The sequence below is a fragment of the Mus musculus genome, chromosome 9 (assembly GCF_000001635.26).
Source record: "Mus musculus strain C57BL/6J chromosome 9, GRCm38.p6 C57BL/6J".
NCBI lineage: Eukaryota > Metazoa > Chordata > Mammalia > Rodentia > Muridae > Mus > Mus musculus.
In genome coordinates, this window is record NC_000075.6 from 106600599 (window position 1) to 106623311 (window position 22713).

Genomic DNA, 22713 nt, shown 5'->3' on the forward strand with positions numbered 1-22713 from the left:
ATCATTAGTCTTACCAATGTTACCCTTACCAGCATGGGCCCTTTGTCTAAAAAGATTCCAACGAATCCCAGGCCTGAAACCAACCTGTTCCAAACCAGCAGAAGCAAACAACAAATCTTGCTGCTGCCGTTGGTGCGGCTTCTATTTTTGCATCCCCTAGAGGGCGCTCTTCACCAGCCAAATCAAGACTTGCTGGGCAACGCGTACTTTGATTTCCTTTATGTGGGTTTTGTCAAAAGGGAAATTGTTTACTCATTGAAATGTAGAGTTGATGATAAAAATATATTGTTTGAAATTCTCAGAGAATAAATAAAAACATAAGAAGAAACATTAAAACACCCCCCCCCCCAAAAAAAAAAAACAAAACAAAACCTCAAGCCTCCCGGTAGTGGCGCATGCCTTTAATCCTGGCACTCAGGAGGCAGAGGCAGGCAGATCCCTGCCTGAGTTCAAAGCCAGCCTGGTCTACAGAGTGAGTTCTACACACACACCACCACCACCATCATTATATATATATATAAATGGGGCCAAGCATGGTGGTGAAGACTTTTAATCTCAGCACTCAGGAAGCAAAGGCAGGCGAGTCTCTGTGAGTTCAAGTTCTGCCTGATACGCACAGTGAATTCCAGGTTAGCAAAGGCTACATATGAAAACTCTGTCTGTCTATGCTTAACGTTAAAATCCTAAAAGAAATTGAAAATAAGATTATAAATATTGAAGTTTAGGAAGCAGATTTCTGACTATTGACACAATATGAGAATCTAGTCTACTCATATAATCTACTGAAATCATTAAAATACTAACATATATCTGTGCAACATTTTCTTATTGGTTTGCGGAACAGTGATTATTATTATTTTTTACACACATTCAGTTGTGTTATACTTTATTTTTTTAATATTTAATATTTTTATTTCATGGAACAGTGATTATTAATAGGCAATATGGAACCTTCTACCCAGACTTCAGTAAAAGCCTTTTCTCAATGGCTGGATGTGGCTGGAAAGCCAATGTCTTGAATTAGGAAGTAGAAGCAGTGCTCCTTCACCGTGCTCCCTCCCCATGCTCCCTCCTCTGTTTCCTCACTGTGCTCCCTCTCTGTGCTCCCTCCCTGTGCTCCCTTCTTCCCCTAGAAGTCTGAAGGAAGGGCTGCTCCAGATCCAGCAGCCATTACAATTAGCAGAGAAGGCAACTGAGTCTAAACTGCAGATCATCAGATCACTTTGGGTCAGAGGTTCTACCAAGACATCCCAAATTAAAAGAAGAGAAATCAACTGTCTAGTCCAAAACACGAACAGACAGTTCCACAGAAAAAGAAAGAGCTGGAGAAAAATATCCTGAACATATGTAAGGATGCTTAATTCGTCCATAAAAAAAATAAAAATAAAAATAAAGGAACATATTGGTGACAGGTCCTCTGCGTTGGCAAGGGTGGAGAGAAAGAAGCAGCAGTATATAGTGTGGCTCAGAATTTAAATTGGCAAAAGTCTTTGAATAACAGTTTGACAGCATCTACCAAGCACAAAAATGCAGCAACTACTTGCTATAGTTATTCTACCAATGGGATTTTCCCCACAGAAATATTGTCAACAGGGTATGGTGACACATGCCAGCTGTTTGAGAAGTTGAGGCAGGTGGATCGTAAGTTCAAAATTTCAACGTGACAAGATGAAAAGTTAGTACGTACTTGACATTAAACTCAGATTAGGAAATACAAACATAGGGGCTGGTCAGAATTATCTTGTCTACACATAGAAATATTGGCCCCTAAATCCATGGTAGTTTCAACTACTAAGCCAATGAATATGATTTCTCTTACCAATACTTGTAGAATGACCATTGTAATCACAAACAACATATCCTGGTTCATATGCATTTAAGTAGGAACATACACAGACTGATGTAATGTTCAGTCACTCACCAAATGTTAGGGTGTCTGGTGATCAGGCCCAGAAAACAGGCAGATCAACAGAAGTCGCCTATCCATGGCGACAGATAACACTGTCACTGTGCCAACTGTTCAGGGAACTACCACCAACGCTACCACTCTGGATCCCACGCTCAGACCAGAAATCTCTCAAAGGAACATGTGATTGGTCAAACCTGGTCTCATGTCCACTGAAGAAAACAAAAGACCAGCAGGAGTTTCAGATCTGTAGCTGGAGATAGATTGTCTCTTATCAACAGAGGTAAGATGGGTAGTCCCCACTACATGGGGAAGGGCTCAAGTGTCAGGTATCATAAAACATGATTCATGTCCACTATTGTAATGAAGACTACTGTAGAAATCTATCAATGCAATCTGTCATGTTAACACATCAACAAAAAACCAAGCAAACCAAACCAAACCAAACCAAACCAAACCAAACCAAACCAAACCAAAACAAAACAAAACAAAACAAAACAAAACAAAACAAAACAAAAACAGTAGGTAGTCTTCTCCAAGGCTGCAAAAAGCCATTTTTTAGGGAAGAAAATAAACTTTTTTAATTAAAACTTTATCATAAAGCCTGGGTAGAGAGAGGGAGGAAAAAGAAGATCCAGAAAATCTGTTCAGAACGTCAGCTCTTTAACGTACTTGCCCACAGAATATTAAGACAGTTCCTGTGTGCTTGGATACCACAAGATATTTTAAAGCAATATAAAAATAGCTTTATGGGCTGGAGAGATGGCACAGTGGTTAATAACACTGACTGCTCTTCCAGAGGTCCTGAGTTCAAATCCCAGCAACCACATGGTGACTCACAACCATCTGTAATGGGATCCAATACCCACTTCTGGTGTGTCTGAAGACAGCTATCGTGTTCTCACATACATAAAATAAATAAAATAGATCCCTAAAATAGTTTTATAAGTATGTCTGCTAACCATATCCTATAAAATCACAATAAAACAATTTAAAACTCAATATCTTTCCTCACTGGAAAGGAAACCCTGATAGATGAAGTCCAAGTGGATTATCAGAAGCCCATGAATATGGAACAAACAAACCCCCACCCCATCAGTCCCAGGAACAGGCAGGGACTCCACTTCTAAATGCTTTCAGTAATGTGGAAGAACAAAAGGCTCAGCACACACACACACACACACACACACACACACACACACACACACACCGAACATTAAGGCTCAACAAAATGAACAGGGACGAGAAGATAACAGTAATTTTGAGTTAATGAAATGGAAAGCCAAACGACAGAGATCTCTGGAAATATAATTGAACTCAAAAGCTGATTGTCTGGGAAGACCAATAATATCTATGAACTCTTATGAGCCAGGTTAAAAAATAAGGAGGGGGGTGGGTGAGAATATAGAAGCTAGGAAGTGAAATCTAAGATACAGCTGCAAGTGTGGTGAGATTAAAATTATATTAAAAGATGATCTGGAGCAAGTTTACCGCAAGCCGAGGTTGAAGGTTCTGAGGAAGCAGACGACTTCCCAGCAAGCGCCCTGCAGCAACACTCCAAGAAAAATGAAAATTGACAGTCATTACACACGATTGTCCTGTTATATCTTAAGTATTGCTCTCAAGCTGGGGAGATGACTCGACACTTAAGAGCACAGCTGATCTCCCAGAGGACCTGGGTTCGATTCCCAGCACCCACGTGGTTGTTCACAACCATCTGTTACTCCAGTTTCAGGGGATCTGATACCCTCTTCTGGTCTCCATGGGCAGTGGGTACACAGAAATACATGTAGGAAAACATCCATACACATAAAATAAATAAATCTTATACACACACAACAGAGTCACTTGACCCATGGTACTTTTGCTGACCTCGGCAGTAGGACCTCACTATCCATCATAGAAACAAAGATATGGCATGAGACATTACAGAGTAGAATCCAGCGACGGATCCAAAGAATAAGACATCAAGAGTGAGCCGAGTGTGGTGGTACATACCTACAATCCCAGCACTTGAGAAACTAAGGCAGGAGGATTGCCATGAATTCAGGGCCAGACTAGACTACACAGTGAGTTCCTGGCCAGCCTGGACTACCAGAGACTCTGTTTCAACCCCTCTCCCAAAATAAATAATAAAAACAAATAAGTTTTATTCTAGGAATGGCTCAACATTGAACACAAGACAACACAATCACCTCTACTGCTTGGTCTGCTCAAGTTTTCTGCTTTCTCTTGATTGGTTTTGATTCTGTGTTATTTTGCTTGGGAGTCACCCACTTCTACAATCTTCTCAAACTTGGCTCGCCAGATAGTCACCTTCAGTAACTTACTTGACTTTTTTACTAATCAAGTCTTTTTTTTTTAGATGATTTCACACACACAACGTACACTGGACACTCTTGCTCACTGCCTTTACTGACTCACTACCACCTTGACCATCCTCCCGACTCTGCTTTGACCTGTAAGTCTCTCTCACGTTCACGCCTATTTATTTTGTTACGTGTTTCACTAGGTTTAATCAGGGCCCCCTGTGGAGACCATGGGTTTGGATCTGTATGTAGACTCTGATGGGCCCCAGAATTTCTCACCAGCTAACAGTTCAGCAACAAAAGACATAAGCACCCACTTCCAAAACTGTTGGCAGGACCAGTCGTACGTGAGCCCAGAGCAGGTAGCTGCACTCGTGAGTTGAGCGCCTTGGCTCTATCAAGTCTAGAGGATAGATTTTACAGCCTTTCACCCTATTTTCCAGCTTTGCCCCCATCCCCAAGGTTCCATGAACATCAGAGGAGGAAGTGACAATGTCTGGTTTAGGGCTGTTATATTCGGCTTCTTAGGAAGAAGCCCTGAGTCTCTGCATTATTCACCGCCATTCATTGTAAGGAGAGGTGACTCCGATTAAGGGGAGGGGTAGCTTTGTCTACGGGTATAAACATAGCTATGTAGAAGGCAGCTTGATGCTATGTCACTTTAGTTAAACAGAAGAAATATGGGCCCCAGGTAGGCTCATGTCCTCCCAAAGCCTAGCTTGTTAGTCAGGCTTACAATACCAGGCACTGTTCCCCTACTTATCATGGAGTGACCTCAAATCCAATCAGAGGCCAGTTGGTGACTCCCATAACAGTTAAGTCACTACTTTAGGTGGATACATATTGCCTCATGTATGGTTCATGGCAGGGCAAGACTGGTAACAGCTTTTCTTCCCCAGTATCTCACGCAGCCCCCCCTATCACACTGCAAAGGCTAATCAGCAGGGAGGGCATACTCTGCTTGTCTTAGCTTTCTGTCTCTGGATCTACTGCCTAAGGGCCTAAGGTCAGTGTATTCTGGAATATGGTCTCCTAGTTCCTGTGAGCAAACATAAGTCTGTACTGTTGGGGGTCCTTGGGGTCCCCCTGACAAGCTCCTATGGAGTTATCTCAGTTCCTGACACTAGTGACTGTAGTCAGTAACCCACGGCATCTAGGAACAGCATCACCCAGCCACACAGAGTAACCCCATTTCACCTCTCTGATGGATTTTTTATTTCTGTTACAGGACAGCAGGTTTCTACATGGCTACTCCTCCCCTATCCCACCTCCCTTGCTCAAGGATAGTCTAGACCAGTGGTTCTCAACCTTACTAATGTTATGACCCTTTAATACAGTTCCTCAGGCTGTGGTGACACCCCCCCCCAATATACAATTATTTTTTGCTACTTCATAACTGTAATTTTGCTACTGTTATGGATTGCAATGTAAATCTGTTTACTGATGGTCTTAGGTGACCCCTTTGAAAGGGTTGTTTGACCCCCAAATGGGTGGTGATCTACAGGTTGAAAAACACTGGTCTAGACCCTTCCTAGGCTGCTGAGAGTCCCCCTTCCCCAGTGTTGTGGGTTTGAATAGAAATGGCCGCCATAGAGTCATGTGTTTGAGTTCTTGGCTGTAGAGAGTGGCACTATTAGGGAATGTGGCCTTGTTGGAATGGATGTGGGCTTGTTGGAGGAAGTGTGTCACTGTGGGGTGGACTTTGAGGTTTCAAAAGCAGGAGCTGAGAGAGATGGCTCAGTGGTTAAGACAACTGACTGCTCTTCCAAAGGTCCTGAGTTCAATTCCCAGCACCCACATGGTAACACAACTGTAACTCCAGTTCCAGAGGATCCAACACCCTCACACAGACATACATGCAGGCAAAACACTGATGCACATGAAATAAAAATAAAAATAAAATAAAATGTTTTCCTTCATAAGAGTTGCCATGGTCATGGTATCTCTTCACAGCACTAAAACCCTAAGACACCCCAGTTCCTGAGATTTTTTTTTACTTAAAGAGCAGCTGTGGGAGGGGCTGCAGCCAGGGGTGGCCAGGAGCTACCAGCACAGTTCTAGAGTGTTCTTCCACACCAAAGTATAGTCTATATGACATCTTTCCCCATGTACCCAACCAGGGCTCACCATATAGCCACTCTTACTAATGGAATCTCCTTCTTCTCCACGCTATGCTATGATCATGGAGGCCAGAGGGCCAGAGCCAGAGAGTAACTGAGAGGAGTTTGCAGCAGGCAGCTTCACTAGGAGCTGTTACTAGGGCCTTGGCTACCTTCGTCTTGTGATTATGAATGACAAAGGTTCTTGGATGCTGCCTGCCTCTAGCAGGTTCCTCCTCCCAGAGCCTCCTAGCACAGGTCTCCTACACGCCAAGTGTGCAGCTATTACTGAGTGATATCCCTAGCCCCACTCCACCCCGTCCCCTTTGTCCAGGTAGGGCCTCCCTAAGTTTCCCAGGTTGCCTTGATCTTGTGAATCTCCAGCCTTAGCTTCTTAAGTACAAGGGATTACATGGCCCAGACCCTCCACCAGGCCCAGACCCTCCTGGTTTTTGAGTTTGGAAGAACTTTCTAGTTCAGGCAGAAACCTTGAAAATAAGAAAGAGCCAGAAGCCGGGCACTGGTGGTGCACGCCTTTAATCCCAGCACTCGGGAGGGAGAGGCAGGCAGATTTCTGAGTTTGAGGCCAGTCTGGTCTACAGAGTGAGTTCCAGGACAGCCAGGGCTACACAGAGAAACCCTGTCTCGAAAAACCAAAACCAACCAACCAAACAAACAAACAAAAACCAAAAAACAACAAAAAAAAAAGAAAGAAAGAAAAGGGAAGGGAAGGGAAGGGAAGGGAAGGGAAGGGAAGGGAAGGGAAGGGAAGGGAAGGGAAGGGAAGGGAAGGGAAGGGAAGGGAAGGGAAGCAAAGCAAAGCAAAGCAAAGCAAAGAAAAGAAAAGAAGAAAGAAAAAGCGCTACATCCATGTGTGGTGGTTCATGCTTATAATAATCTCAGTTTTGGGGGTGTGGATACAGGGGTTCAAGGTCAGCCTGGGCTATATAACAAGACCTCCTCTGCCCCCCAACCCTCCACAAAATGAAAACAATAAAAAAGAAAAAGAAACACAATTTGACATATGTCAAACTTTAAAGGCTTCATCGGAAACAGATATTTTTGCCATCAAAGCAGAAAACAAGACACAAGGAAGGGCGGATTATAAAGCACTTGATAGATGAAGCCTCGATGTCTAGAGTTAGAGAAGCTGTCACAGAGTAAAACCACAACCAAATAGGAAACTGGCCAAAAGGATTTGAATGGAGGAGCAAATATTTTATCAATCAACCAAGAGAAACGGGCTCAATCTGTTCTGAGGATGCAAAGTGAGGCAAAGCGGCTGCACAGAATTCTTTCCACCCTTTGGATTGAGAGGAATCTGGAAGCCGTGCGATAAGAAGCGGTGTTGGCAGAGATGTACGTTTTCAGACATGGATGGCAGAGGAGCGGGAGTTGGTACAACTTCATAAAAGAGCAATTTGAGTCTGGTGTGGTAGTGCATGGCTGCAATCCCATCATTCGGGAGGCTGAGGCAAGAGGACAGAGAGTTTAAAGCTAGCCTGGGCTATGTAGTCTAGAAAACAGACAAACAAACAAACAAAAAAACCTGGCGTCATCTGATAAAGTTTAATAAGCTCATAATCTTTGATGCAGAAACCACTCTGTCCTGTAGAGCTCTGGATAACAACATCAGCGTGTGGTAACGAGTACAAAGCATAAGCACACCATGAGATGCACAGTGCAGTGGAAAATAGAAATAACAAAAAGAGAAAAACCCACCAGACAGGAGGTGCATGGATAAATCATGCCACTTCTACTCTATGGAACTTTAGTAGAATGTAGAAATCTCCATCTTTAACTAGCGAGCTTCCCGCCTCCGTCTTTCAAGTACAAAGAGATGGTGGGCCTGTGGCGTCAGGCCCCACCCTTCTGGTTTTAAGCCTCCATGTCTGTCTCCAATTTAGTGGCAAGGTATTTTGAGAAAGGCAAGACTCAAAACTTAAAGTTTTACCTATTGTGACAGAGACAACTTCCTTGTTATGGTTTAGATGTAAGATGTCCCCCAAGAGCACATGTGTTTGAATACTTGGTCCCCAGATGGCAGAGCTGTTAGGGGAGGGTGTGGAGCCTTTAGGAGCCTAGCTGGATGAAGTCATGTCTGGTGGGCAGGGCTACCCTTCTTGCCTCTGTTTCCTGATCTTCAGAGATGTGACCAAGCAGCCTTACTCTGCCATTATGCCTACCGTGATGGACTGTGCCTTAAACCCTGAGCCCAAATAAGTCCCTCCTCTCTGAGGTTGCTTCTTGTAAGGTTATTGGTTGTACTGATAAGAAAACTAGCCAATATACCTCCCATGCACAAAATGACTGGCAGGTTTGATTATATCCACAACAGAGAAAGCCATGTGAAGATAACCAGCCACTACTGATGGTTTGTTTTTGTTTTTGTTTTGTTTGTGAGAGAACAGCACTGGTGAGAGGTAAGTAGGGAGAAGAAGAAATGAGAGAAAAGGAAGAAAGGGCATAAATACTATGGACAACTCGATGCCCTGCAGCAATGTAAAGCCATTATCAGGTCAAACCAAGGGGAATGGGCCTCACCTGAGAAGTTCCCAGGGAAGATCTGCTGTCCCTGTACCATCTCCTCACAGCTCATAGACGGACTCCTAGGAGATGCCGACAGAGGGAGACCCACACACAGATGCCACCGCTGTAAGTCCTGGGTACGGTATATAAGCATACAGTAAGCATTACAGGGCTGGAGAGATGGCTCAGCGGTTAAGAGCACTGACTCTTTTTCCTGAGGTCCTGAGTTCAATTCCCAGGAACCACATGGTGGCTCACAACCATCTGTAATGGGATCCGATGCCCATTACAGAGAGCTACAGTCTACTCACATACATAAAATAAATAAAATCTTTACAAAAGAATTACAAAGGATTTGAACATGTAGCTAAGCAAGGTCATGGGGGCTGGCCTCACCTGCTTGCCTAGATGAGACAACTGGAGTAAATCCCATGCATTTAGAAAAAAAACACTTTTCAGACACTAATCTCTGACAGAGAAGCAGTGGCTTGAGAGGGTATCTGGGTCTGGGCACAGGAAGGAGGAAAGCGAGTGGACTTCCTGCCTTAAGGTCAAGGGGCCGGGAGCCCAGGGGAGCCAAGGAGGCTGGGATTCACGGTGCAGACTGTGGGAAAGGAGAAAGCTGCAGAGAGAGAGGCTTACAGATCTGTAGATGATGCATCCTTGAATGTTCAGGAGCGCATCATCCAGACCTGCTGGAAACTACCTGAGACCAGGTGTAAAAACAACAAAAAGCGGGTACTGAGGACAGGTCAGGGACAGGGACAACATCCAGGGGCAGGGACAACACCCAGAACAGGTGTATGGGGCACTGGACAAAGCAGGTTCTCTACTCATAACCCCTTTCACCTGGAAACTTTTAGGGGACCCTGGATATTAAGTATTTAAAAGAAAATATACAAAGCAATTATTTACTGATAATAAATCATGTAGAAATTTATTTTAAATAAGCATGGGTGCATTATACATGGGATTTCATCATGCATTAAAGATGAATCAAATTTGTATGCTAGTGAGATGGGTGTGCTCGTTTAGTTTTGCATAAGGAGTTAAGTCTTGGCACAATATTTAGCACTGTGAGATGCAGAACATTGTCGATGTTCTCCAGAGTTGGTCAATATTTTGATCTTATAATCATCTTTTTTTATGAATAGCATCACACAAAACAACGAAAGTATGTTTAGGGGTCTTTCAAAAATGGTTGGAAATTCTGCCCTCCTCTCAAGCCAAATTTATCTAATGATTTTTGTTGTTGTTGTTATAATGAAAGTCAAGTCCGCCACTAAAATAGTAATTTCCCAAATTAAACATTCTAACATAACCTAGTCCAAAGATATATTAAACTGATACATGCTGAGGAGTGACTGTAGGAAAATATTCAGCATTTGGTTTTGATCCTGGAAGAGCAGAAACCTCAGAAACTCATAGCACACTAGTCTCTGTTCCCAAGCCTTGCTGTCTCAGGCTGTGTTTGCTGCCGTTGCCTGGTGATGCTGCCAGTGGCTTAGGTTTAGGGCCAGATATTTCCAGGCTCTTGGTGTCTGATCCAAAGAACTGAAAATCATGGCAAGGCTCATACAGAATTGTGAACGGGGACAGATACTTTCATTTGGAACAAAGCAACAGGGTAGGTCCTAAGATTCACCATCCGGACTGAGAGTGGGCACACGTTAGTGAGGGCACTCAGGGCCTTCATTGTTGTTCAAGGATTCCTTTCATGCGTTCAGGAGGAGGGGCTGGATACTGAAGGCTGTAGTTTGTGTAGTTTTCTATTTTTATTGATAGGCTGCATAATGTTTTCTCTACTGAACATGCCTCTTCCCATTATACATCCTACTAACTACATGTAACGTGTTAGAATGGCGGGTCACGTCTCGACAGCACACTAGGCTAAAGCTGTTCCGCATGGAAGAGGTTTTATTGGAAGGGAGAGAGACAAGGTAGTGGCAGAAAGAGAAGTGAGGAAAGGGTGTTCTTCTTATTTATATGGAAAATGACATAACACAAGTAAAGGTGGGAGGTGAGCCAAGTGAATGCTGGGAATATGATGTCTGTTGTCTTGGCAACCGGTCTGTGGGTCACAGGTTGCACTGTTGCTTATGTGATGTCATAGGTTTGGGATGTCCTGATGCCAACAACATACATGCCCAACTGTATACAGGCATACATGGTACATAACATGGTAAGCCAGTTCAGGCCAGATTGGTGTTTCTTCATACCTAGATACTTTGGGAATACACTTGAGTAGACACCGTCTAACTTATAACATTGCACAAAGATGGGAGTATACACGGCCCAATGCGGGTGGGTTCCAGAGGGTTCTGAGTTTGCTAGGCACATGGTTTGGGGAGGGAGGGTGTGTGTGCATAATACATGCAGGTGAAGGAACTGGACTGCCTAGTGCGTTATTACAAGGGAGGGGTGTGTGTATAACCCCAAACCAAATGGGGGTTCCATGGTACCAAGCTATCGCCTATGCTTGCCTGCCACAGTCAACGGGACATGCAGAGGAAGCACACAGTGCTGTGTGCTCAGAACCAGAGCTGCTCTGGGGTTGTGTGCGCTGCGACATGGGTAAGCTCTGACAAAACACCTTAGCTGTTGAATTAAGTCTTGGTCATTGCACCTTCAGGAACCATTCCTCCTGCTAAGTATTGCGAAATCCCCACATTCAATTCCACGGGGTCACAGCCTACAGCTCAACAAGCTGGATAAGGGGCTCAGAATGGACTCTCTCAGGGTGGGGACTAAGGAGAACTAACCGTGACTCTCGCTTTCCCTTAATAACGCTGAGAAGCCAGATCTAAAAGGATCAAACTGTTTTCAAGTATCTTGATTGTATCTCAAGAAAAAAAAAAACCTAAGAGTATTCCTAGGGACACAAAAATATCTAGCATCTAACAAAGAAAAATTCTCATTGACTGGCATCCAAACAAAAAAATCACTGGGCAAAGAAACAGGAAAACACCACCCATATTTGGGGAGGGGCGGGTAGATGTCAATCAAAACTGACCTGAATACCAGACTTAGAAAGCAAGGACATTAAAGCAGTTACTGTAACTGCACTCCATATGGTCAAAAGCTTAAATATAGAGACATGGAAGATATTTTAAAGATCCATATCGAACTCCTAGAGATGAACATGACAGCGTCTGAGATGAAAAATATAACTTGCAGATTAGAACACATTACGCGCAAGTCAGCTTTCTGGTGCTCTAACAAACCTATGCAGAGAAAGGGTTTATCTCAGCTCATGTGTTCAGAGGCTTCAGTCTATAATCTCTTAGGCCATTGCTGCCCAGCCTGAGACAAGCAACCACGGTGGGCTTGCATGCGGAGAGTGTAACCGCTCACGTCATAGCTGGAGACCATGGTCTCCCAAGCGGCTGGAAGGCATGCTGACATGCTTTGAAAAATAAAAAAAGGAAAATAAAAAAAGCAATTTCATGGTAACATTTACTTTAAAAAGCCAACACTGGGGATATATAATTCAGAGAGAAGGTGGGCACGTTTTCAGTTTTTATGCGGCCCTGGGTTTGGTCTTCGGTACTTAAAATAAAAATTCCCTCACCTAAAACAGTAAACACTGTCCAAAACTGTCAGAGTCAGTTTGCTTGGAGTCTGGAAGCCAGTCAAAAGATTAAAGCCACCGGGACAGGTGCTTAATGAAGACAAACCAAACAAGGAAAACCTTGAATCTTGATTAGAGCTTGGTCGTGTGTTTAACTTACCCTGGACTCCCCCCCAAGCCCACCCCACCCCAGCTCATTGCGGCCTTACAGACCACAGCAAAGGCTCAGCCATTTCTGCATGGACCTCACTCTGAAAGAATCGAATCGTAGTCACTTACTTTATCCTGTCTGTTGTCTCCTTGCAGGACCAGCTAAAAGGGCTTGCCTTTATTTAGCCAGACTCTGAGAGCAGCTGCCCAGGGGTGTTTGTGGAAAACACTGAAAAGTCATTAGCCACTAGACCCTGGCGCCTGCAGCAACAGCAGAGCAAACAAAGCAAAGGGAAAACCACTGGGAGGGAGAGGACTGGAATGGGGCAGTTTGGAGAATGCAGGCTTTGAACAGCTCCCACATTGCTGCCATTCTAGCAGATGCCTGCAGAAGAGATCTGAGGAGGTCCTTCCCCCACAAGAGTATACGCTATTGCTGTAGTTATTCTTGCCCGCCAGAACTAGATGGTAAGACACTGTTGTTGAAGACATCGTGTGCTTTTGATTGCAGAGTGAAAAACTAAGTGGGAACTGAACTGGAAGCTTCCTTAGCATCGGCTAGGATTTGTGGTATCAAAAAGGTGTTATGCCAGTACGATGGTTTAAATAAGTTTGGCCTTCCTAGACTCATGTGTTTGAATGCTTGGTCCATAAGGAGTGGCACTATTAGGAGCTGTGGCCTTATTGGAGGAAGTGTGTCACTGTGTGAGAGAGAAACAGTCTTTCTTATAGCAAGTCAGTCTCCTGGTTGCCTTCTGGATCAAAATGTGGAACTCTCAGCTCCTCCAGCCCCATGGCTGCCTGGGATGATACTGGACTGAACCTCTGAAACTGTAAGCCAGCCCCAATAAATGTTTGCCTTTATAAGATGTGTTTTGGTCATGGTGTCTGTTTACAGCAGTAAAACCCAAACTAAGACAGCTGGCCTCTGAGCAAAAATATCAGTTTTACCCAGCTGTGAACCCAGCATGCTAAACTACTGACCTGCCAGCCAAAATGTGCTCAAGAGTGCAGTAGTGGTGATATGTTGTGTAAAACGAGGTATGGTGTGGCTGGAGGGGGTGCCTTAGCAGGCCCATGCTGGGGCATATCCCATGAGGGACCAGTCATGACCGGTCTAGTATAAAATGAAGTTTATTTGGGGCATGGGAAGTTGGGTTGAGAAGGGAGTAGATGCAGAGAAAGAGGGGGGACAGAGAAGGAGAGAGAAAGGGAGGGAAGGAGGGAGGGAGGGAGGGAGGGAGGGAGGGACAGAGACAGAGACAGGCAGAGACAGAGGGAGAGAGAAAAAGGAGAAGAGAGAGAGGAGACCAGAAGGAACACATAAATGGGGGGGAGGAAGGAGAGAACAGAGAGAGAGAAAGAGGAGAGAGAGGGAGACAGAGACAGAGACAGATAGAGAGACAGAGAGAAGAGAGAGAAGAGGCCAGAAGGAACACATGAACTAAGAGGGGGAGGAGGGAGAGAACAGAAAGGGAGAAAGGAGAAAGAGGAGAGGAGAGAGAGAGAGAGAGAGAGAGAGAGAGAGAGAGAGAGAGAGAGAGAGAGAGAGAGAGAGAGAGAGAGAGAACAGCTTTTTTTAATAGCAAGCCAGGCTCCTACCTGGCTGTTGCTAGGTAACTGGGCAGAGCCTAGAAGGAATGCTAACTTGCTAACAAGTGGCATGACTGTTAAGAAGTTAGCCAACGACTTTCTTCTTGAATTTGAGGTGTGATCCATGGGAGGCTTCTACAGACCTGACCTGTGACTGGAGAGGTCCCAAGGTCCTAGGAGGGGAAGCGCCTGCTGTTGTCTTGCTGAATGACATGATGCACCTGGGATCTGCTTTCTGAATCGTTCCACTTGTGCTCTTAGATCACGGCTGCAGTCAGCTTTGTTCAGAGAAGCTTCGTTTGTGCAGTGGGCACTGTTACTGCGGAGGCTCACAACGTTGAATTCACAGCCCTAAATGAAACATCTGCACCCTCTAAGACACAGGGAACATCATGGGAGAAGGGGCAGAAAGGATGTATGAGCCAGAGGCAGGGACAGAGGGGTGTGGACTGCTGCCTTCCTGGCATGGTCTGACCCGCTGCAGTCTTGGACCCTGATCATCTCTGGTTACCACAGGAGATGTTCAGGAGATAGGGCCAACCAATATTTCACTATGGAGTGGGGAGGAGCTTGCCAAGTCCTGTTCCTCCCTGGGACCAATGGGCAGGTAATGGTTGCCGGAGGAGAGAATGATCTTTTCTTCAGTCGTGTAGCCATGGGTAAGCTGCCCATGCTCCTGTAAGTAACCCTTGTGTGTGTGTGTGTGTGTGTGTGTGTGTGTGTGTGTGTGTGTGTTGTCTGTGAAGGCCAAAGGAGGCTGTCAGATCCCCTGGAGTTGGGGTTACAAATGGTCATGACCTGCCAGGTAGGTGCCTGAGCCTTCTTCAAGAACACCCAGTGCTTGTAAACTCTGAGCTCTCTCTAGCCCTAACATCTCTTTTAAAAGAACACCACATTCAAATGCCCTGTGCTGGCAGACAGAGATGAGAACTTATAGGCAGTTTTCCAGCCTAGCAAGCCTGGCTCACCGCTTCCCTGTCTTTCCGTTCTGTGGACCAATCAGGCTTTGAACTTAAAGTACTCCACGCCCTGTTCCCTATACATACTGCTAGCTTGTGTGCCCGGTTCTCCTTCTCCCTCTCCCTCTCCCTCCCCTCTTCATCTACCTAACCACAAGCTTTTGACTCTTCATTCTCCATTTAGTTATGAGAAAGAGATAGAGAGAGACAGAGAGACAGAGAGACAGAGACAGAGACAGAGAGACTTCTCTCCCAATTCACTGATCCCTCCCTGACCAGGTAGTAAACCTTTTAACTAGTTTCCTGTGTGGTGGTATGTGTGTGTTTAGTCTATATCTTCTATCTGAAGAACCAAGAGCTGCCCCAGGCAAGATCTTCACCTATACTCCAGTAGACAAGAGCAGGTTTCCAGCACCAGGGTGATGGCCAGTGAGGACAGAAACAGGAGACTTGGAAGACAAGAGCTGCAAAGGCATCTGCCAGCACAAACAGCTTCCCAGTCACAGTGCAACAACTACGCAATAGGCCTGGTTGCCACGCAAGCGCAGTGCTGAACGAAAGGCACAGCATAAACACACGTACATACCTGGTTAGTTATTTTTCCTTCTGCGTGGGGCAGAGTGCTGGTTGCCCTGATGCCGAAATCACAAGTTAGCTGGGGCTCTAAGTCAATCAATAACAAGGATGGGATGGTTTGCACAGGTTACATACCACCGTGGTGCCTATTAGCTGCGTCCTCTAAATACCCCTGCCCCCGTTGAGAAGGCATCAGTGCTTGCTGGCAGTCTGTAGCATCGTTTTGTGCCAACTTCTGCTGCCAGGTGTTGCCCTGCCTGCCCACCCAAGCTCCGTGCTACACAACAGATTCCCCTGTCATGACCAGCTTGTGGACCCGGATGCAGTTCATTTGGCAGTGTAGAACGTTATGGCTTACAGCAGTCACAAATGTCACAAATGAATTATGTGCTTGATTAATGCAGGGGCATGGAGAGAAATTCTTATTCGGCACCATCTTTGTGGGATGTCTCCATCGGAAAAGATGTGACCAAATGGTCAATTATAAAGGCTGTCTGAAGCTACGAAAGGTTGGGTGGTTGCATTAGAGAGCCTGGAGGAGATGTGGATGTGAGTGGACCGGAGTGGGTACTGTCTTGGATACCCGTGAGTCAGTCTTACGAATAAGCATTGCCCAGGAGACAAATGATGCTTTATACAGGGTGTACAGTTGCCATGGCCCCCTCTGTCCATAGGCTTCTGGTCCCAGACTGCTAAGATCCTTGACGTCTAGTAGATGTCCCATTGCTCTTAGACATTAACTATACTAAATTCCAGGCCACATGGTCCCCATTATCCTTGCACATACTTATGTATGCACAGCCACATAGCCAATATTGGTAATTCAGCAGTAATCAATAATCTCTCTATAGGGAGTGTTAGTGAATATATTCTCCAACAACTTCCCTTATGAATTTAAACTATTGGTTGTTTTGTTTTAAGTTATCCATTTGTCACCCAACTGGGGACAGGTAGCACGCTATGACCACTTTATAATAGAGGAACCCTTTCCTGAAGGCAACCCTATAATGTTTACTGCCCAACTATATCCGCCTACCCACTGAAATCCCTGTGTATAGTGGCTTTCATGTTGCTTTATCCAGATCTGACTTTCCCAAGAGTTAAAAAGAATCACCACACAGCGCACAGAAAGTACAGCATGTATCCAGTGTCTTCTGACCTCCCTGTATAGTCAGCTATCCAAGCCATTAGAACATATCCATCCCAACAAAGATATTTTTATTCCCATAATCTTGTTGCTCTTATTGACAGGTGGTGAAATGAGCATTGCAGGGCTATCCATTGAAGCTTTTAGGCTGCTACAAATGTAACAGACACATAAGTCTATTGTAACATAGCCTTGTATCCATGCAACATTTGTATGAGATTCTGGCCCAGATGGCTGGTGTCAGATGGCTGACTTGTGCTGCGTGTTCCTGTGTGTACCTGTGCATCTGTCTGTGTGTCTATGTTGTGTGTCTGGATTATAGGGGAAGGGGTCCGTGCCACCTAAGAGCAATCTGCTGCGGGTATAAATAATTCTGGCCAAGCACAAGCTAATCTAGCAGATGTGGCTCAGCAAGTACAGATATTAATAACATCATTCCCATCCTGGCTCTTAGTAAAGAATATGATCTGTTCTCTCCGCTCAACCCCACATAATAGGGTGAATGGCTGCGTACAACATTTCAGCTGGTAGCAAATGCCTTCACAGTGTTTGTTTAATTATGCTGTTACCATGGCCTTAATGTCTCCACTATTCATACAGTATCCATCACAATGGGAAAGGTCTACTGCCTAAGCTTCATGGGGCTACCTCCTTCTCTTGCTTCTGGTTAACCTTCAGGTTCTGCGCAAGCAGAAAGTTGGAGCAAATATGAAGTTCTTCATAGCTGAAAACTGTCAGAGAGCCAAAGAATGCCCCCAAATCCAAACAGAGTTCTTCTGCAAACACTGGGAGTTGGGGTGAGATGCTCCTTCGCTTTAGCCTTAAGGACAATTTCTGTTGAGTCACAAGGTGACCACTAAGGTAACAGGACAAAGACCTCATTCTCTACACGTAACAAAGCTTGTATGTTTTATAATTTCAGAAAGTTTACTTTAAAAAGAAATCATCTGTAACATAGTCTGGGTAAGAAGGGTGCTCTCTTAGAATTCTTTCCCTGTCTATATCTCATACACACAGAGAGCAAGTGAGAAATAGGTAAATAAATATATATTAAAAAGAGATGAAGAATCATCTAGGAAGCTAGGGCATGGTATATGTACACACACACACACACACACACACACACACACACAGCCCTATTCAATCCCAGTACTCAGTGTGCCAGCCTGGGCTAAATTGTAAGTTCTAGGCTAACTGGGGCTATAGACTGACATTCTATTTCAAAAAGCAGGGGCTGCTGGAGAGATGACTCCATTAACAGTCATGGGGATATGAGTTATACACCCAAAGCAGCCATGTAAAACCTGGCATGGTGACACACTTTTGTAATCCCAGCACTGGGACTCACAGGCAGGAGGCTCTCTGGAGACTCTCTAGACAGCCACTCTAGCCAACCAGTAAGCTCCAAATTCAGAAAAGAATCAGGTAGGGACATCCTCTTTCCTTAAGGCTATTCAACATTGTCCTGGAAATTCTAGCCAGAGAATTAAGAAAGGAAGCAAACTAAAACAGGCCCGACCTCTATTTGCAGCTGATAGGGCATTGTATACAGAAAATCCAGGAGCATCTAGGGAAGTTCTGGGACAGATAAACTGGCTCGGCAAAGCTTCGAGCAGGAGGTCCAACGTGGAAAACTCATTTGCATTTCTACATACTAGCAATAAATTATTCAACAATGAAATTAAGATAACAATTCTATGAATAAAGAGCACCAAAAAAAAAAAAAGATAAAGGTGTTAGGAATAAATTTAACCAAGCAGATGCAAAACTTCTATCTGGAAAACTATAACATACAGTGGGAAGATGCTGAAGAGGATCTAGTAGTGCAAAGACATTGCAGGTTCACCAGTAGAAAAATAATCTACAGATTCTATGTAATCCTTATTTAAATTCCCACTCTTTTCAAAAGTACCCCACAGGCTAAGCTTTAAGGTCATGTGGAATACAAAAGACTCAGAAGAGACAAAACAACACTGAAAAAAAAAAAAGAGGACTTACACTTCTCAATTGCCAATTCTAATACTTATTACAAAGCTATAGTAATCAAAACAGTATGGTACTGGGAGAAGGGGCGATATATACATTACTGGAGTGAAATTGAGAGGCTGGAAATTAGCCAATACACCTATGTTTGGTTGATGTTTTGAGGTGGGGGGGGTGTTGAGACAAGGTCTCTCTCTGTAGTCTTGACTGTTCTAGAACTTGCTATGTAGACCAGGCTGGTCTTAAATGCCCAGAATCTCTGCCTCACAAGTGATAGGATTGAAGGCATGTGCCATCTAGCTCGGCTATGTTCAGTTGATTTTTAACAAGAGAACAAGACATGGGGCAGGGGTGGTATTTTACCAAAATCATTATAAAAACTGAGTAGTAACACTATGATGGTGAGTGCTTGAATTCTAACTTGGTATCATTTACAAATATGAACTCAAAGTTCATTGAAGATGTCACTGTAAAAGATAAAACTAGACAAAAGGATGGACCATCTATAGACGGCTGCACCCGGGGATCCATCCCATAATCAGCCTCCAAACACAGACACCATAGCAAATGCCAGCAAGATTTTGTTGAAAGGACCCTGATATAACTGTCTCTTGTGAGGCAATGCCAGTGCCTGGCAAACACAGAAGTGGATGCTCACAGTCAGCTATTGGATGGAACACAGGGCCCCCAGTGGAGGAGCTAGAGAAAGTACCCAAGGAGCTGAAGGGATCTGCAACCCTATAGGTGGAACAACAATATGAACTAACCAGTACCCCTGGAGCTCGTATCTCTAGCTGCATATGTAGCAGAAGATGGCCTAGTCGGCCATCATTGGGAAGAGAGGCCCCTTGGTATTGCAAACTTTATATGCCCCAGTACAGGGGAACGCCAGGGCCAAGAAGTGGGAGTGGGTGGGTATGGGAGTGTGGGGGGAGGGTATGGGGGACTTTTGGGATAGCATTTGAAATGTAAATGAAGAAAATACCTAATTAAAAGAAAAACTCCTTAAAAGAAAGCATATAACAGGACTGGAGAAATAGTTCAGTGGTTAGGAGCGCTGACTGTTCTTCCAGAGGACCAGGGTTCAATTCCCAACACCTACCTGGTTGTTCTCAGCTGTCTGTAACTCCAAGATCTGACACCCTCACACGGACATACAAGCAGGCAAAACACCAATGCAGATATAATAAATAAGTAGAGGAATAAAAAGAAAGCCAGTAACTCACCCCTTTGATCTTGGAGCTTTCAAATGTTCCTTAGTTATGACCCCAAACCACAAACAACAAAGGAAAAATAGATAATTCAATCTTGTGTTACTTGTCTATTGCTGCGATAAAACACCATGGGCTAAGCAACTTATACTAGAAAGCATTTAATTCGGAGCTTATGGTTTCAGAGAGTTAGAGTCCGTGAGGGGGAAAACAAGGGCATGGTGTCAGGAGCAGCTGAGAGCTTACTTACATCTTGATCCGAAAGGAGGAGGGGAGGGTGTGGGGTATGGGGACTGGGATGGCGTGAATCCTTTGAAACCTCAAAGCCAGCTTCCAGTGACACACATCCGCCAACAAGGACGCACACCCTAATGCTTCCCAAACAGTTCCACCAACTTGGGTCCAAGTATTCAAATTTTTGAGCCTATGGGGCCATTCCCATTCAAATTATCGCAGATTTCATGAAAATTTAAAAATTGCATGTATCAAATAGCAATATAAAGAAAAAGAAAGGATAGCTACCCTTTCTCCATCATGAAAACATGGAGTTCTACCAACTGAAGACCAAGTATTCAAACATATGAGCCTGTGGCTGGACACATATATAGGAAAACTTTAATAGACAGTACTTAAAAAGCTATCAAATGGACTAGGCAGTGGTGGCTCATTCCTTTAATCCCAGCATTCGGAAGGCAGAGGCAGAAGGATTTGTGAATTCAAGGCGAGCCTGGTCTACCAAAAAAAAAAAAAAAGCTATCAAATGGCCAACAGGTGTACGCACACATGCTGGACATATTAACCTCAGGGAGGTGAAAGCCCAGGTCACAATGAGACACCACTGCACACCCAAGCATGGCTATCATGGTGTAAGGAACTATTACTAGTATATGTGAGAATACAGAGACTGGTAAACATGGAAATGACTCAACTGTGTAGAAACAAAAACCAGTGTCCTGGTTTCCCAAAACCTTAGATGCCAAATGATCACGCCCAGTTACATCTGAAAAATAAAAATGGAAGACAGGCTTGCATTGTAAAAAATTCACTGTATTATTTTTAGTTTTGTGTACGCATGCATCTATGTGTGGACATGCTCATGTGAGTGCAGGTTCCTGTGGAAACCAGAAAGAGTCAGAGTCCCTCTGTAGCTACAGGTATAAGCACCATGAGCCTCCTGATGCGAGTGGTTAGGACCAAATTCTAGGAAGAAGAGCGGCTTGTGTCTTAACTGCCATCTCTCCAACATATGAAGACAGGTGTTTAAACAAAGACAGTGTGTGTTCATGGAAGCACCTTTAACAGTCATAAAAACATGGAAAGAACTCACATCCATCATTTGATGAATATCCCAACAGGATGTGGGGTGACCTTGCAGCGGGATGCTGCTATTCAGCCCTAAAATTGAATGGAGGCAGGCGTGGTCACACAAATGAAACTTGAAGTCATTCCCCTAGGAAGTTATCCAAAGAAGGCCTCTTATATAGTTTCCAGAATACGCCTAGAGAAGCATAGAGACTGGAGGCCTGGGATAGCAGAGAGGCCATGAGGGGTGGTCGCGCAATAGAGTTCCTTTTTGAAATTAGGTAAAAATGAAATTGGTGAGTAGAGGTGGTCTAAATACCATTAAGCATACTAAAACCTTCTGGGGAGAGCAGTTTTAGATGGTTAAGTGGTTAATTTTATCAGATATTTTAAACTTCAATTTTAAAACACAAATACACACACACACACACACACACACACACACACACATAGACGTGCTGTGTATAAATGTCTAGGACATCATCTAAGCTAGGAGCAGAAGGAATAAAAGGAGTAACCATAATTGCCAAGGGAAAGTTTAGCTCGAAATGTATCCATTTTTATAGAAATATGTTGAGCTTTTTAGCTTTTTTTTTATTAACTTATCAGGTTAGCATACAAAGTAATGGATGTCAATATGCTTGTTTAAACAACTTCATGTTTTAAGTTATTTAAATTACTTTAATAGGAAAATTAAGTCCATGTATAAATGGCATAGAGGAATATGAGGGCAAATTTCACACGAAATCCACTTTTCTCCTTTTAATGTCTCTGTATATCAAAATTTTAGCAGAAGAAACACACCATATGTTTCATTAGAAACAATTAAGCAAGCAGAGAAGATAGGCGGAGCAATGGCTCTGTGAGGAGTGGCTGGTGGCTGTACAGGCATGAGGACCTGAGCTCAGGTCTTAGCATCCATGCAACAAGCTAAGCTTGGCTGTATATACACACCTGTAACCCCAGAACTGCTGGGACAGAGATAGGAAAATTACTGGGGCTTGCTGGGACCATCCTAGCTCCAGGTTCAGTGAGAGACCCTGTCTCGAGGGGATAAGATGGAGAGAGACAGAGCAGGATACCCGGCCTCCGTGTATTTATATCAGGAGAGTGCTATAAGGAAACAGAGCTTGTAAGAATCATGGTCTATGCCTATTTGGTAAGAATCTGGGGTTCCTTCTGCTTCTTGCTTTAGTCCATCTTGTTGTTGCTGTAATAAAGAACCCGGTGCCAAATAACTTTATAAAGAAAGAAATTCACTTAACTCATAGTTAAGTGAGATTCGGGAGCCTGATACCAGTGTTGGCTCATGGTGGGGACCATCTGAATGGTGGAGATATGGGAAAGCCAGAGAGTAGTTCGGAAATCAGTTTCATTT

General features: G+C 44.2%; 1 long non-coding RNA gene across 2 annotated transcripts in view; it reads right to left on the reverse strand.

The window, feature by feature from the left end:
* Gm39420 overlaps window positions 1–22713 on the reverse strand; it is a 48865-nt gene that overhangs the window by 22960 nt on the left and 3192 nt on the right. For both annotated transcript variants that reach the window (XR_871142.2, XR_871143.1), the window contains exon 2: window positions 8859–8976. This is a non-coding gene — a long non-coding RNA (predicted gene, 39420). The remainder of the gene's footprint in view (window positions 1–8858; window positions 8977–22713) is intronic.